Raw genomic sequence first — 16,735 nt, forward strand, 5'->3', positions numbered from 1 at the left:
CATTTACCTGGTCACATACTTGCTCTATAAAATCCTGACTTATTATTCTGTGCACAGAATAGACGGTGACCGAAAGAGATATTTGAAGGAAGAGAATGAATGTGCTCTGGTATTGAAAAGTCTGTATTGAGGTTTTTTGTTGGTTTTTTTTGGCTCTACCACAGACTTTAAGAGAGTCAAATTAGAACTTTTGTGGGCAGGCAACTTTATTTATGGCATTTTTAAAAACTTCTGGCTTGACTTTTCAGTAACTATTTTTAAAGTGTTTTTGTATAATGTTACATTAGCATACATAACATGAAATTCCTCATTCATATTTACATAAGGTTAATGTCTGGATTCTCCTAATATTAGGGGTGTGCAAAGTGGGCAGTATTCAAATTGGGTTGAGATTCAGCCTGATTCAGGGGACAGTGATTTGATTTGCTGATTCGGATCACTGTCCTATTTCAATTTGGCAGAATCTGAAGATTTGATTCTGATTCAGAGAATCAGCTTTGGCCCATAGACACGGCTTTATATGTTTATTCTACATATCTCAAGGTATCAGGTGTGGCTTGTGAATGCTGACATGGTGGGGCAGATGGAGCGTCTCACAGGAGTGTGGGGGGGCCTGCGTGCTCAGCGGTGGATCCAGAAGTGGACTGGAAGTATTTCAGTACTTCTGGGTCTGCTGCTGAGAACGTGGGGGACCCCTTCTGCTCCTGTGGGATGCTCCATCCGCCCCACCATCTCAATGTTCATGAGCTGTGCCTGGTACCTTGAGGTATGTAGAAAAAGCATATAAAACAGTGTCTATGGCCCATTCATTGAATCTCTCCAAATTGAATCAGAGGCTTCCAATTCGATTTGAAGAGAATAATGGGTCTCCTGATTCAGATTTGGAGATTTGGCTGCTGAATTGGGCCGAATCTCCTCTGAATCGAATCAGTGACCAAAGCTTTGCACAGCCCTACTTAATATGTTACAACTTTTTTTCCCAGGCAGTGGAAAACTTCCAGAGCCTTACAGGTCTATTCTGATGTGACTAAAAGGCCATGAACCTTTTATAATATAGTTTGTTTATGGAAATAAACATTTGTCATGTATAAATGTTGCACAAGCCAGTTGTTTTAACAAGACCTAATAGCAAACTGCAACCAAGCAAATAGTTTTGCAGAGGTATTACTGACCTGTCACCAAGAAGCAGTTATTTTATGGGATCCATCTCTCTTTAAACAATTTACTTTTTTCCTGCCTGTCTATTGTACAATCTGCCTGGTGTAAGAAAAGCAAAACAAATGAATATTAGCTTACCATAAGCTTTAAGTGTTTTTACCTTAAATGGTTTTTAACTTTCTTCCCTATGGTGGAAAGTTACAGAAAGCCATTGTAACCTTTCCCTAATTACAAGAACTGACAGCTTTGCAATTTGCTTTCTTTGCAAGAAAAATGAAGCAGCCATCACGATATATGTAAACTATTCCAGAAGTTCACTGAGAAGGTCTTGCTAGCATTAAAGCTCCTGTAAGAAATTACTGGGTGAAAACTGGAAAGCTGATGCTTTCAGAGTGGTTGCTTAAGATGAGACTCTAAGGCTCTAAGGACTAGAGGTTAAAAGCAACAGTAATGACAGCTCCAGGAGAAAAGTAACCTGGGAGCAACCAGGATTAAATCAGTCCCAGGGGAGTTTCTCTTGGGAGAGTGAATGCCTGTATATGCTATGACTTCTCTCAGAAGAGAACATAATCTTCCAAGATCCCCTGCTCTAGGAAGACCGTATGTCTGGATTCTCCTCCTCTAGCAGGGAGCAGAACACACCCCTTTCATAACCCCTACATTGTGCTGCAGGGAAAACACAGGCTGACCACCAGGGCTGCACTATGTACTGCTGTCATCTGTAACCAAGCAGACTAAGGAGGCCTGCAATGCACACTGAGATGTGTTCACAGCCCCTCCCCTGGCTGCACAGCGTTAACATTAAAACTCTCTGGTCTTAAGGGACTCAGTATTAAAATATTTGTACATACAGGTCTGGATCAGTTTTTCTACCGAGGGAGTAAACCTGGGAGAATTCTTCCAGATCACTTAAATGTGTATGCTCAGCAAATGTTAAGAAACATCCAGTGAGGAATTTGTAATTGGCTTCAATAATAAGGTCAGATATACTAAATAATTTGGCTTTGTAACTTGGGTTACCATATTTCCAGTTTCAAAAAAGAGGACACCTGTTGGGGAGGGAGGGGTAATATGATTGGTGGGGGGAAGTGATACGCACATGCCCTACTCCTCACTCCCAAGCCACAACCCTCAGCCCTGCTGCTGCTCCTCACTTCTGACCCACAGTGTCCCACCTCCCAAGGCTAGGCTAGTGTCCCTTGCTCTCAACCTGAAGCCCGCCCCCTATCCCTGCTGATACCCCTCACTCCAGACCCACAGCCCCCTAGCATTGCCTGTGCCCCTCACTCCTGATCTATATTCTCCTGCCACCCAAGTGCCCCTCACTTCCAAACCACAGTCCCCCCTGCCCTGCCAGTGCCCTTCACTCCTGATCCATAGCTCCTTGCCTCCCCAACCCTGCCAGTGCCCCTCATTCCTAGCCCACAACCCCCTGGTCCCCTCATGCCCACAGTGTCTCCTGGCCATCCCACCCCTGTGAACAGTGGTATCCTGGCCATGCAGCTCCCTGATGTCCCTGAAGGGCCTCTGTTCCCTTCCCCCACTGGAGGGGCAGGCACCTCTCTCCACCTCCCATGCCCTGCTGTAGCCCAGCACCCAGACAGCTTTCCCTAGTTCCAGCAGACAACCATCCCCTGTCACACTCCTGCTACACATATGCATACCCCCTCATACCCTGGAGAATCCCCAGGCCTCCAATGCTTGCCCCCCACAGACATACCTGCATAGAGCTGATGGGGCTGCTCCCACCAACCTGCCTGGCTGCATGCTGGCCATGAGCGCGCATGTGCACAAAGTACAGCTTCTTGCTAGGACAAACTGGGAAGTTCCAGGAAAAACTTCAATGCTGAGCAAAGCAAAATCCTAGACATTTGATTATATTAAAACAAGCAAACAAACAAAAAACACCTGGACCAAGATCAGAGGACCCAAAAAGGGGACATGTCTGGGAAATTAAGATGTATGGTTAATCAAATTTTTCATAGATTTCATAGACATTAGGGCTGGAAGGGACCTCGGGAGATCATTGAGTTTCAGTTGAGTTTTTATAGTTACCTTCCTTGGATTTGGTTTTAGATTCCATGGGTTTGAATACTTGTATCTTGATTACTTCTGTAGTTTAATCATCTGATAATTATAATCCAGTATAAACTCATTGATCTGATGATGGATCTCATTTCTTGCCAATGCATTGATTTGGTCTTAATTTGGCTTTGATTTGTAATTGTACAGTTTAATCTTCTTTTAGTTAGTAGGATTAAAGTAGTTTGGTTTCAGCGATATGCCTTTGTAGGTTTTTTTGATTATGCAGCTCCCAGTTTACAAAAAGAATACTAATTACTTTCTTTCAATGATCAACATAATGTAGAATCCTGACAATGTTAGAAATTTTTAGCCAATTTAACTGAAGAGCCTCTTGATTTTACTCTAAATTAACAATGAGAAAGCTACCAGGATATCGCTGCTCACCTGAAATGGTTAGCCTTAAAAAAAATGGATTAAAGGATTTTAACCTTCATTTTCTTCAGTTGCAATACTACTACTACTATTAATAATAATAATAAAACCCCCACAAATATTTGATCTTCTATCTATCTGTTACACTTATTATTCAGTATTTGTTTTGGAGTGTGATGGGGTCTGCCTCCCAAGGACAGTGGTGGTGCCCAGTAGTGGCTACTCCAATCCTTGTCCTCCCATCAGGTTCTCAAGTAACTACTCTATGCTTGCCTTCCACATCTTGATGCCAAATTAATATAAACATGGGAGGCTGCCCTCAGAAACAAGAGTAAGCCTTGAGTGTTTTACTTTACCCTGGCTCTGTTCTGGCCCAACCCCTGCTTGGGCAAGATAGTGCTCCTACTTTCAGCTCCAGGCTCACTAGCCCTACCCCCATGTTCTGGGGCCCCAGGCCTCCAAACCTAATTGTGGCTTCCTGGGTCTTGTTGCCATAGGGGCAGTAATCATGGCCTCCAGGATCCCTCATAGCCACACTTATGCCTTACAAGTCTTACTCAAATCTGCTCACTTGCTCAGGTATCAGCCCTTAAGCCCCTTGATCCCAGCCCTCTTCTTCTCCCCCTTGCTTGGGCATGGGCCCCAACCCCTCTCCAGGCCCCTGGTTCTATCTTGGCTTCAGTCCCTCCCAGCCCCTCCACTGAGGCTATGACCCATTCAGCTTTAGCCCTTCCAGCTTCTATCCCATCCCAAGCTTAAGGCCCACTTAACCATATAGCTCAAAGCACAGAGTACCACAGGCACTACACAACATGGCCTCCCATTCACCTCTACAACTACAACTGAAGACTGTGTGTAGATGAAATGAGAGGAGTGTGTGCATGACACCTTAAAGCAGCCTAAATGTTTTTGCACCACTTTAATGGTGTCAGTGTTTGTATGCCTTGGTGGCGTAGTACAAATTAATTCCAGCCACTGTAGGAAATTTGGTGGCGTAATGCACATTAAATGACTTGGGGCACAGCAAACTAAACTCCTTTGAGCAGTTTAGTTTGCTGCCCCTGCAGCAGCAGAGTGAAGCACTGGCCTTTGTGCAGCTCCGTGGCTCTGCAGGAATATCTGCAGGCAGCATGGCAGCAACCCAGGAAAGCAGGAAATTGGTGAACCTGATCTTTACCCACCCCTTCACTGGATCCTGTCTACCTGAGCTGTGTGGGGGCCCAGTGCTTCCCTCTAGGGCTGTGGCACCTCCTGAGACCACCCTGTGAGCAGGTGCCACCTGGGGGGCCACCACTTCCACAAAGGGAAGCACCATCCCCATCCCCATCCCCACAGCCCAGGGACTGCTCTGCCTACCAGCAGCTCACCCTCCCCTCCCCACTGGACAGGCAGGTCAGTCAGCAGGGTGTGTGCACGACATGGGGGTTTAATTGGCTCTAATTTGATCGGTGTTTTTTACAACACACTGCTTCAATTTAGGGCCCCCCATTTCATCTACACACACCCCAAGTCTCTAGTTTTAATACAAATTGGAAACAGAAATACAACACATCTCTGCATAATGCTTCTTGCAGAGATTCTTCTCTCATAGGCACCTGGGCTAGACTAATTGCTTAGCTCCATGACTGGACTTACATGGTCCCTGGCTTGTTATCTTCTGGTCACCTATACTAGCTGTATTTAAATATATTGATGAGATTAATACTTTTTACCATATAAAATGTAATTCAAGATAAGATGTCTGTTGGGCTTCTACCCTTGGTTCTCTTCTCAGCTTTTGCTGCAAAGACCACACAACCAGGTTTAACTTGAAAACAAGTGTATTTCTTTACTAGGCTACCACAAGTGGTAAAAGGGAGACATACACCCAATGGAAGGGAGGGGCCATCACCAGGGAGGACTATACTGTGGTTGCTCAGGGATGCAGGAGGGCAGTCAGGGAGGCCAAGGTGGAGATGGAACTGGGACTAGCTACCCAGATCAAGGTCAACAAGAAGTCCTTTTTTAAATACATAGGGGGCAAAATAAGGTTCCGGGTAATGTGGGGCCCCTACAAGACACGCTAGGAAATCTGGTCTTCACACCAGATGACAAAGCTAACCTATTTAATGACTTCTTTGCCTCCATTTTCCTGAGCAGGGACCAGATCATCCCCCCCACCAGGACCCCTCAGGCCCTAGGGGAGGTGCACTTAGGCCAAGGGTCAGTGAGGATCTAGTCAGGGAACTTCTGGAGGGACTGGATGTATTTAAATCAGCTGGTCCAGACGATCTCCACCCGAGAGCGCTGAGGGAATTAGCTGAGGTCACTGCAGGACCCCAGCACGGCTTTACGAGTAGTCATGGTTCACTTGTGTGGTGCCAGAGGACTGGAAGAGGGCCAACATGGTTCCCATCTTCAAAAAAGGGAGGAAGGAGGACCCAGGAAACTAAAGGCCAGTTAGTCTTACCTTAATCCTGGGTAAGCTTTCTGAGAGAATTATCCTGGCACATGTACACTAGGGGCCAGCAGGGGAAGTTATGCTTAGGGGCAACCAAGATGGGTTCATTAGAACCCAGTTAGACCAACCTGGTGGCCTTCAATGACCAGGTCACCAAATCCTTAGATGCAGGGGTAGCAGTGGATGTAGTCTTTCTGGACTTTAGGAAGGCCGTCGACACTGCCTCTCACCCCATTCTCATTAAAAAACTGGGGGGACTGTGGTGTTGACACCTACACAGTCAAATGGGTGGCTAATTGGCTGGAGGGCCACACCCAGAGAGTGGTGGTGGATGGGTCATTTTCGACCTGGAGGGATGTGGGCAGTGGGTTTCTGCAGGGCTCAGTCCTTGGGCCTGCACTGTTCAACATCTTCATCATTGACTTGGACAGGGGGATAAAAAGCACCTTGTTCAAATTTGCTGATGACACTAAGATGTGGGGGACATGGGCATGCTAGAAGAGAGGAATAGGCTACAATCAGACCTAGACAGGTTACAGGGATGGGCAGATGAGAATAGGATGGGATTCAACACTGACAAGTGCAAGGTGATGTACCTGGGGAGGAAGAACCAGCAGCATACCTACAGGCTGGGGAACTCTCTTCTCATCAGTTCAAAGGCAGAAAAAGATCTTGGAGTCATTATTGATGCCAAGATGAACATGGGCCGGCAGTGTGGGGATGCAGTCAGGAAGGCCAACCATACCTTGTCATGCATCCACAGATGCATCATGAGCAGGTCCAAGAAGGTGATCCTCCCTCTCTATGTGACACTGGTCAGGCCACAGTTGGAGTACAGCATCCAGTTCTGGTCTCTGCACTTCAAGAGGGATGTGGACAACATGGAGAGGGTCCAGAGGAAGGCCACTTGCATGGCTGGGGGCAGCAGGGCAGGCCCTACGAGGAGAGGCTACGGGACCTGAACCTGTTCAGCCTTCACAAGAGAAGGCTGAGGGGGGATCTAGTGGCTTGTTACAAACTAGTCAGAGGGGACCAGCAGACATTGGGGGAGTCCCTGTTCCCCTGAGCACTGCCAGGAGTGACTAGAAATAATGGTCACAAGCTGGCAGAGGGTAAAGTCAGATTAGACATCAGGAGGCGCTACTTCACTGTCAGGGCAGGTAGGACCTGGAACCAACTTCCAAGCTCCTACCTTGGGGGTCTTTAAGACAAGGCTAGACAAACACCTTGCTGGGGTCGTTTGATCTCAGTATTCTTTCCTGCCATGTCAGGGGGTCACACTTCATGATCTGCTCAGATCCCTTCCGACCCTACAAACTATGATACTATGAAGTGGTAAGTGTGCAGCATGCCTAGGGAAAGAGAAATGGGCACTCAACTAACTCCAGTGGGCACTATATGTGCATGGCCTCATATGTTAGTTATTTACATTCTATAAGCATTTTCCTGGTGACAGGCACTGTGTGCAAATATAGTTAGTAAAAAAAAAAAAGTTTATCTGAGATAATGGTTATTTTAGCAAACATTGTGCAAGCTTTGCCCTATCAGCCTTTGAGGTCTTCAAAATCTTTCCATTGCCTTAATTTGATTTCACCCAGCTGATAAACATCAGTCATGTCTGTAGTGGATTGGGATGGGTGGGGAGGGGTAGGAAATGCAGTGGTGCATTCACACCTCACTTTGATTTCTGGTTCACCCAAAGTTTAAAATGAACTGCTAGGCAGTGGGTAGGCAGTGGCAACAGACTTCTAATGACTACAGGACTAAAGAAATCACACCCCTTAATTATGTTTTGCCTAGCTTGTCGTCTTTTTAATACACAGACGATACTGCAAATTAGTGCACATTCTAATAAAGTTATATTTGTTTTTGCCTTGATCTTAAACTGAATAATATAGCCCTAATACTCCAACTAATTAATAAAGCTTCTAGTTTCTTTTTACCTGGAGAAAAATATGGTATGTTATATACGTTGATGTGCCACATCATTTGCACCTCTGTTTTCAAAATCTTAAATACTCTCATGCTAATTTGTTTGCATTGCATTCTGTGATCTGGTTTGCTCAGGCTAGCAACATCATCGTGAACAATGAAGGAAAACAAATAGAAAGACTAAATCACAAACAAAAGTTGCATAAATAATTCTTACATCTCTCTTTAAAAGATGGTAGAATGAGACCTATGTAATTCCTGAAATGGCAGGTATAGGCCAAAATCCTATTGATACGATTAAGATACAGTAAATTAAAACTTTTCGCAGTTTCTGTTATGATTTTTGTCTTAGTCTTCTGTTTTCTTTATTTGGCTTAAGCATAAAAATAATAATTAGGAGTAGGTATATTTTAGAATTGATACCTTTCCCAGATGCATATTAAGTGCATCTTTCAGTATTTTTCAAAGATGTGTGAGTAACAAACCTATAGCGACTAAGAAGATGCCTCAGGTGCAAATTGTTGCTAATAATTTAGCCCTAAATGGTGTTTTTGGATTAGATCCAATAAAGACTTTAAGAACTAGATCTTAAAAAAGACTTACAATACCCAACACCAAATGCAGACAGGTTTTAAGCATTTAAATCCACAGTTGCAATGCAAAAAATCCCTATTCAACAGCTGTCTAATCCTGGGAAGGACAAAATATACCAGGTGCCCCCTGTTTGCTTATCTGGAAAGTGCCTCAGGTGCCTACAGCTCTGCTTTGCACATGCCCAGAGCTAATCCACTCTGAGCAGCTGGGTTTCTAGTTCCTGACTAAACTGATTTAGGATCGAGAAATCAGGCAGAATAATCTGTTGTATTTCTACCAGTGCAACTGTTAGTTTTAGGTAGATCCAAAAAATGGACTTACTATTTATTTGTGCCACCATGTTATCTAAAAACACTAATCATGGAGCAGAAGTATTGTTTTAGTCAGTGTAAAAACAACAAAAAATGGTTCTTTTCCCCAGAGAGCTTCCAGTCTAAAAGAAGAGAAACTAGATGATAAAGACAGATCATATAACAGGATAGAGTAAGGTAATGCTGATCAGTCTATTAAGTAATGGTATCACCACAGCAGCCTAATGTCATGAAGACTATGACAAGGGACAGTCCCAGTGAGAGGCTAGAAGCACAATTATGAGGTAGCTTTGCAGATGTTTATAAGGAGTTCTGCCCAAGTGTGAAGGGAGCATGACAAGAAGCTCAGGCTGATCTGAAACTCTGACAATTAGAGGCAGGCATGAGCCAGAGAAGGGAGTCACCCATTCAATACTGAATGGTGATGCTAAGTAAGGGAGGTGGTAGTTTGTGAACAGATTTGAAAGCAAAGACAAGTAGCTTATGCTTAACATTGTGGTGAAAAAGGAGTTGGGAAATATGCTCATAGTGGGGTGACAGTCAAAATAATGCGCCAGGAAAAATGCTCTTTTCAGTAACATTTTGGAAAGGTATCAGAGATAGAGTATTGCATTGGTCAAGGCTACAGAAAAGATGTTGCAACAATCAGGGTACAAGACAGTGACTGCCTGGATGAGTGTTTTAGCTTTGTGCATTGACAGGCAAGTCTGTATCTTAGTGGGTCTGGGCAGAATGAATCTGCCCTGACACCTACACATCCAGACTATTGTATCCTCAGCATGGGATCCACAGTAAACAGCAGGGTAAAGAGAAGCCACTTAAACTAGCCAGTGGGAAATACCAAGGAGAACTGTTGACTTGAATCCAAGTTGCCTCTTTACACAGAATACCCAACTATAAAACCTCTCCTAGTGGCAACGCTTTCTCACAAAATTAGGGCACAGGAAAAGTTAATCATGCACTATACCTGGTAGCCCACTGGTCAGAGAAGGCTGGGACTACAGTCCTTCCAGGACCTTCCACCTTCTAGGAAAATACCCTAACCAACTATATCATATTAGTGGGCTGTTCTGTTGAAATGTTCTACTTTGTATGGAATAAGTATTAACTGGACCAGAGAAAGAGGACTTAATATAAACTAGTAAAATATAAATTGAAAAAGGTACTTGAATCCAGGTCATTCCCTTGCCCTTCTTGCCATATCTTGTGCAAGGCTGCTATGGTAGACAGGTTCTGAGAGCATTTACCATAGGCTTCCTAGTGAGATGATTAGAGGAATGACTAAATTGCAACTACTGATGAGGGTTAGGCATGAGCTTAGTAAGGGCTGGGCATGCCCAGAAGCAGAACTTTCAGTCTAGAGAAATTTACTGACATAAAACTAGATTCCTAAGGACTTTCAGTATCTTCAGGTCTAGATAGCAATTAAACAGGGATTTTCAAGGATCTAAAAATCCTTAAACCTTAAATCTGGTCTCTTAAACTAGCACAAAATCCTTTTGTTTCTCTAGCCCTTGGTCCTATAAGAAAACGTAATCTCAGTAACAAAAATGCTGTCCCATTTTGCACCAAGAATGGTCAATACTTTATGCAGATATTTAAGTACTCAGCAACTTTCCTATTAAGAACAACAGGAGCCCTCAGGTGCTGACCTCTTCCAAATTTTTTGGCCTAAACAAGCTCAAAGGTTGGAGAATCATATTCCAAATAGAACTTCACAGCTTAGGCTCATCTTCTGTAACTTCAAACATTTTACATTAAAATTATTGTTTATCACCCTGATCACAAAACTGCAAGACAACACAGAATCATACAGTTGACCTGGAAGCATTTTTTTCAGGAAAGGACTCAGATTGGAACAGATGGGATATGACATGTTTTTGCATCTGGCATAGATGTGCAGGAAAATATGCACATCTTTTACTGTACATCTCATATGGACTCAATATGAGCTGTTTTTCACTCTCATAGTAAGATTCACTTCACATCTGGTGGGGAAAAAAGGGAAATAAATTATATAAAATAAAGACAAAAAACCCAACACCCTCCCCCCCCCCCAAAAAAAGAAAAGAAAAACAAGCAACAAACCCAAGCAAAACAGTTGATGTGGATGATTCAGCTTGAGCATTTTTAATTCAAAGACATGTTCCCTGGAACTTTTGCAACAGAGGGAATCATGGTCATCTTGAGTAATCTTACTATAGAAACACCTAGAAAAGTTAGTGCTTTCCTTGTGAACATTGTCACTCTTGTTTATATTCAAAAACAAATATTTGGCCAAATGTCTCTCTCAATATCTCTTCTGCCACTAACTCTGCATGCAGTTAAATCCCCTGGGAGAGCTAGGCAATGCCATGCACTGTCATCTCTGAGTCAGAAGCCTGGAATTGCCATGTTCCCGGTATGACCTCGGGGCAGGTGATCTGGTTTTTGCATCCCCTTGGGGTAACTGCTGTCCTTGTTAGCAATTACCAAGGAAAACTACCTCCTCCCTGACATAATAAAGTCACATCTGATCATTTCATTCCCTCTAAGTTTGCAATCAACGTGAAGAAATGAACCTGCTGTGGGAGGTCAGCAACGTAACGATGACACTGGTAAGATAAGTCATTACCAGACTGTCTTTCCTCATGCCCCCTGACTGGAGTGGATTCTTTTCGGTTTTTGTTTTTAAACTTTGTAACTTTTTCAATTGTTAATTCAGTAAGTCATGTTTATTTCTTTTTGTTTTCAGATAAGCAAAGACTAACAATGTACCATCAGAAGTATGGTGACAGTCAAACTGTAGAGGCCTCTTCTATTTTACCTGTCAGCCTTTTAATTAACTCTTAATGCATTTATTATTGCATTAACAATGCTTTAACTATTTAATGGACCCCAATCTTATAAAAGAATCCAGAACCCTGATACATGAGGGTTAATTCATTTGGACTTATTGTTCCTTTCAGGGCTCATCAACTGATCAAGGCCTTATGTAAATTCATATGAAACTTAGGTCTACTTCCTGCACAAAGTTATGCATTGACTTAACTGCACATATACTAACAGTCCCTATCAATGAAATCCTGGCTTAAGGAAAATCAATGGCATATCTCCCATAGACTTCAACTGAGTCAAGAATTTCACTCATTTATTTCAATGAGACTACAACGTTTACAAACCTCTGCAGGTGTTTAAGTGGTTGAAATATTTGGGTTTCAGATCATACCCACAGGATTTAACCTGCAGCCTGCCAAAATCTTTTTGTAAGAAAAGTCAGAAAGAAACAAAGAGAATAACTTGACATTTGTACATGGTGTAAAGTAATAACGTCAGTGTGTATGACTTGTGAACAGGAGTCCCAAATATTTACAGGCTTGAAGATTGTTTAATCTAACCCAGCTCTTACAGTTTGATCCCTTAAGTTCTCTGCATAAATTAAAATTTTTTTTTAAAAAGTTCATTTCATTAAATGTTATGAATAGAATTAATATTTTTTTCCAATCAGAAGAGTCCTTGAGAAATACAGTGAAAGAGATCTTTGATATTGTTCTAGAGCAGAGGCGGGCAATTATTTTGAGTGGAGGGCTGCTTACTGAGTTTCGGCAAGCCATTGAGGGCCACATGAAAGGCAGCCAGGGGCAGCTAAATATTCATTTTCTAAATTTTTTAGGGGCCGCATCTGGCCCCCAGGCCACATTTTACCCACCCCTGTTCTAGAGGACAATAGAAAATATTTTAAAAAATAGACCACTGATAAATATTCAGAGTAAAACTACCAAAGAATAATAATGTAACAAGTGATTCATAGAAGTTATATTTTTGTTTGTTTTTAAATGAATAACTTTCTTCATCAGCTAGACTCACTTTCTCTACAATAGAATGTTTAATTTGACAGCCACCTTTACTGAGTTGTTTGTTGATTGAGGGAGCTCTAGTAGCTTAAATACAGGAGCTATAAATCAGTAAAAACAGTATACAAGACTATTATATTAAGTTTTTACCAGAGAACACTTCAAGTGATATAAGGAAGTTTAAGGACAAGTTATATACTTCACAATAGAATCCTGTGCTTTCAGCAAAAGCTTCAGTGCCATCATCATTCATGATCCTGGGTCTTCATAGTTTACCTGGCTTTATTGCATTATCAAACACAAATTTCCCTTTTTTTTGTTTTTCCTTAAAGCTGTACTAAGCTTTTCACAACATGTGATCTCTGCTGAACAATCATCTCCAGGTTCATAGACTTCAGTGGTTGTAAACATTGAATGGTTTGTCATCTAAGCTCACAATAAAAGCAGAGTTAAATTATGAACTTATAAGGTACTAAAAAACCAGAGAATGGCTGAAGTTGTCCCAGGCATTGGATCCAACAGGTCTGCTGCAGAAAATGCCAGGTATAAACTTACTGAATTTTCTCATTGGTGCTGTAATTGTGTTATGCAATGTTTCATCTTTCCTATATTTAGCAGAACACAGACATTTGGAAGGAGAAAGTACAGTCATGGGTACTAGCTAGATAGATGCAGACAGCTGTGAAGGATTACTTTGTTATTCATTAGTGATTAATGAGTAATGCTGATGAACTGTTCAGTCAGCCAGGAAATATGTTTACAATTCCATAAATCTTAAACTAGTCAATTATAATATGTATTAAGTGGCAGTTTATGAGGATCATAAGCTCTTTGGGATAAGGACTGGCTTTTAGTTTGGTTGGGACTGTGTGTAGGATGAGGAATCTGGTACATGACTAGATATCATTAATGTTATGGTAATACAAATAAAAAGCAGGAACAGTAATGGCAACAAAGTATTGGACTAAGTCTGCTACCATTAGGTTTATTAGCAGCTTTATGAATAACTTCATGGAAAGTAAACAACTACTGAATACTTCTGAATATCCCACTCACTGGGTACATCTGGGTACGAGATGCTTTACTGCTCAGTAGACTAATCTACTGCACAGTAAAGAGACACTTTCTACATGTGTGAGGCATCTACTATACAGTAAATTAGGCTAAAAATACTGGTACTAGATTAACTGTAAAATAGTTAATGTGCAGTAACACTTGTGTAGACATTGACTAGCAGCAAATTTGCTCCTGGTCAATCTCGGCAGCAGGGGCCACAGGAGACAGGGAGCTCTCTGTCCCCAGTCCTGGTGCTGCTGAGCTCCCAATTCCCCCCACGTACACCCAGCTTCCTCCTCTCTGCCCCCTGTCCTGGCTCCCAGCTTTCAGTGCAGAGCAGGCAGCTCCTGAGGGTGCACAGGGGCTGGGAACCAAGCCCCCACCCACCCCCAGAGCAGCCTGCTCCAGAGGGTGAGCAGGGGCTGCGAATCAAGCCCCTGGAGCAGTCCTGTGTGGTGTGGAGCTGCCTGCTCCAGGAAGCGGGTAGGGACTGGAAATCAAGTAAGTCTCCTGTGAATTAATAACATGTAAGTTTTATGTAACTTTATGTTAAGTTACATAAAATACATAATGTGCCCATTACTTATTTTATGTAACTGAACTTTTGTGGGGAAATATTTTACTGGGACGCTATGTGTAATTAACCAATGGCCTCAAAACTTGTACTTTGAGCCTTATCCTGATAACATGTAAAACTCTGGAGTAACTACACTAAAGTGAATGGAGTTATATTGCCGTAATCCTATTCTGTGAAGGCCCCAGGGTTTTCTACTAGAAGTTTAGACAGTAGCCATCACCAAAAAGCTGCTAAAATGAATGCACTGTATGTACAAACTGTATATGCAGGGTCTTCATAAAGTCCTTGTGAACTTTTAAAACTTTAATAACTTAGCTTGTAGGTATGATAGAAACAATCTGTAAATGGCATTTAAAAGCAAATATATTGAAGTTTTAGGACAACTAGAGTACACAATGCTGGACTTCAACATAACCACCGTTTTCTTCTCACAGCTAATATGGACTTCATTTCTGCTACCCATAGGACACAATTTACCTTCTCGTCTACAGTAGCCATTTTTCATTTGTCAAAGGAATTGAAATAAGAACAAATTCATTATTACTTGTGAAGTCTAGAATTGTGCACTCTAGTTGTCCTAAAATGTTAATAAATTTGCTTTTAAATTCCATTTACATATTGTTTCTATCATACCTACAACCTAAGTTATTAAAGTTTAAATGTGCACAAGGACTTTAAGAAGACCCTGTACAAATTAACTTCATCTACACTAATTGACAGCGAAAAATATTTTTCAAAGGAACTTAAGATAATTAAGTACCCAAATCCTGTTTGAAATGTATCGATGCACTGAATTTCTAATTTCCTAATGCTCTTTTGAAAATCCTAGACCTTACACATACATGTTTTCAGGGTACGTACACATATTACTTTAAGATCGACCTGACCAGGTTTAAGTTGATCTAAGTGCTGGGTCATGCAGGTGTTCACAGAGCTTAAATAGCCACACACAAAAAAAATGGTGCTTGCAGTTTAAGTTAGTTCACCTCAGAGGTGACTGAGAAAGGCTTAATCCAATCTAGGAAGAGTTAACCCAACCTACTGAATGCTTGCATGTGTTTATAGCACAGCCCCAGGATTGGCAATGCCCAGCTACTTACCCCCATCCATGGAACTGTGCTGTTCTTACCTCCCCCCTGACCCTGATTGGGGTATTTTTAGACTCCTAACTTTCTCCACTGGACAGAGCAACCCCCCCGCCATGGTATCACCAGCCTTCCCTCCTCCCATCACCTCCTGCACCAAGTTACATACCTCAGGCAAATACCTGCATGTGCCACTCATGGTTCACACCCTAAATGTACTGTGTCAGGAATGGCTGACACTACCATTAGTATGTAAAAACAGCACTAAAAGCACTAATAAAAATATTTTTATTATTTAATATTAATATTTTTATTAATTATTCCTGACTGAGTGAAATATGCTACATATGCTTTCAGAAAGATGGACTTTGCATATGCAGAGACTGCCATGGAAGTGTATTCATTTTCCAATAAACATTAAAGAAATTCTTAGGCTTTGATGAATTGTTGCTTTTTTACCTGGTGCCTAACTCACCCCTTCTAATTCCTCCCCAACCGTGGTTTTGGTTGCATGTTTAACTGTATTAATTCTCGAGTATTCTGTTCCAATGCATCCTATGGCCCTGGAAATTTTAGATATTAAACTAAGGAACGGGCCTCAGGATTCATTTTTTCCCCTTTTCCTTTACACTTAGCAGTATACTCTTGGGTTCCTCTGATCCTTGCTTGGGAGTGAGTGACCGCTTTGCTTCTTATTTCCTCTCAGAAGAGTATCCCCACTAGTGCTAACTGGACTCCATGTTGACTTAATGGAGTCACTAGTGCAGTTCTTAGAAAAAAATACATACCAACCTCACAAGGATTTCTCACTCAGCTAAAGGAGTATCCTTTTCATGGAGGCAATAGTATTATATATTTTTTTAAAAGCCCTTTTCTTCACATCTGTTTTAAAAAATAACTACCTTTAAGTCAACATTATGCTTGCATCAACTTGAGAAACTATAACAGGAAATGAAGAACTTTTTACAAAAATGTTTGCTTGGCAACAATGAATAGAGGACATTGCCTGTCTTTATTCTCTTTATGTACGCTGTAGCTTGACCTGAATGTATGTTTCCACTAGTACCCATTGCCTGTTTCCTGCAACAGGCAGATCTTCTGCAAAGATAAATAGATTCACAGATGTTTGGGTCAGAAGGGACCTCAGTAGATCACTGAGTCTTACTTCTTGCCCTGGGCAGGAAAGAGCGCTGGGGTCAGATGACACCAGTCAGGTGCATGTCTAGCCTCCTCTTGAAGACCCCCAAGGTAGGGGAGAGCGCTACCTCCCTTGGAAGCCCATTCCAGATTCT

The sequence above is a fragment of the Crocodylus siamensis genome, chromosome 3 (genome assembly GCF_052110815.1).
Source record: "Crocodylus siamensis isolate JL-2025a chromosome 3, ASM5211081v1, whole genome shotgun sequence".
In the NCBI taxonomy this organism is placed as follows: Eukaryota; Metazoa; Chordata; order Crocodylia; family Crocodylidae; genus Crocodylus; species Crocodylus siamensis.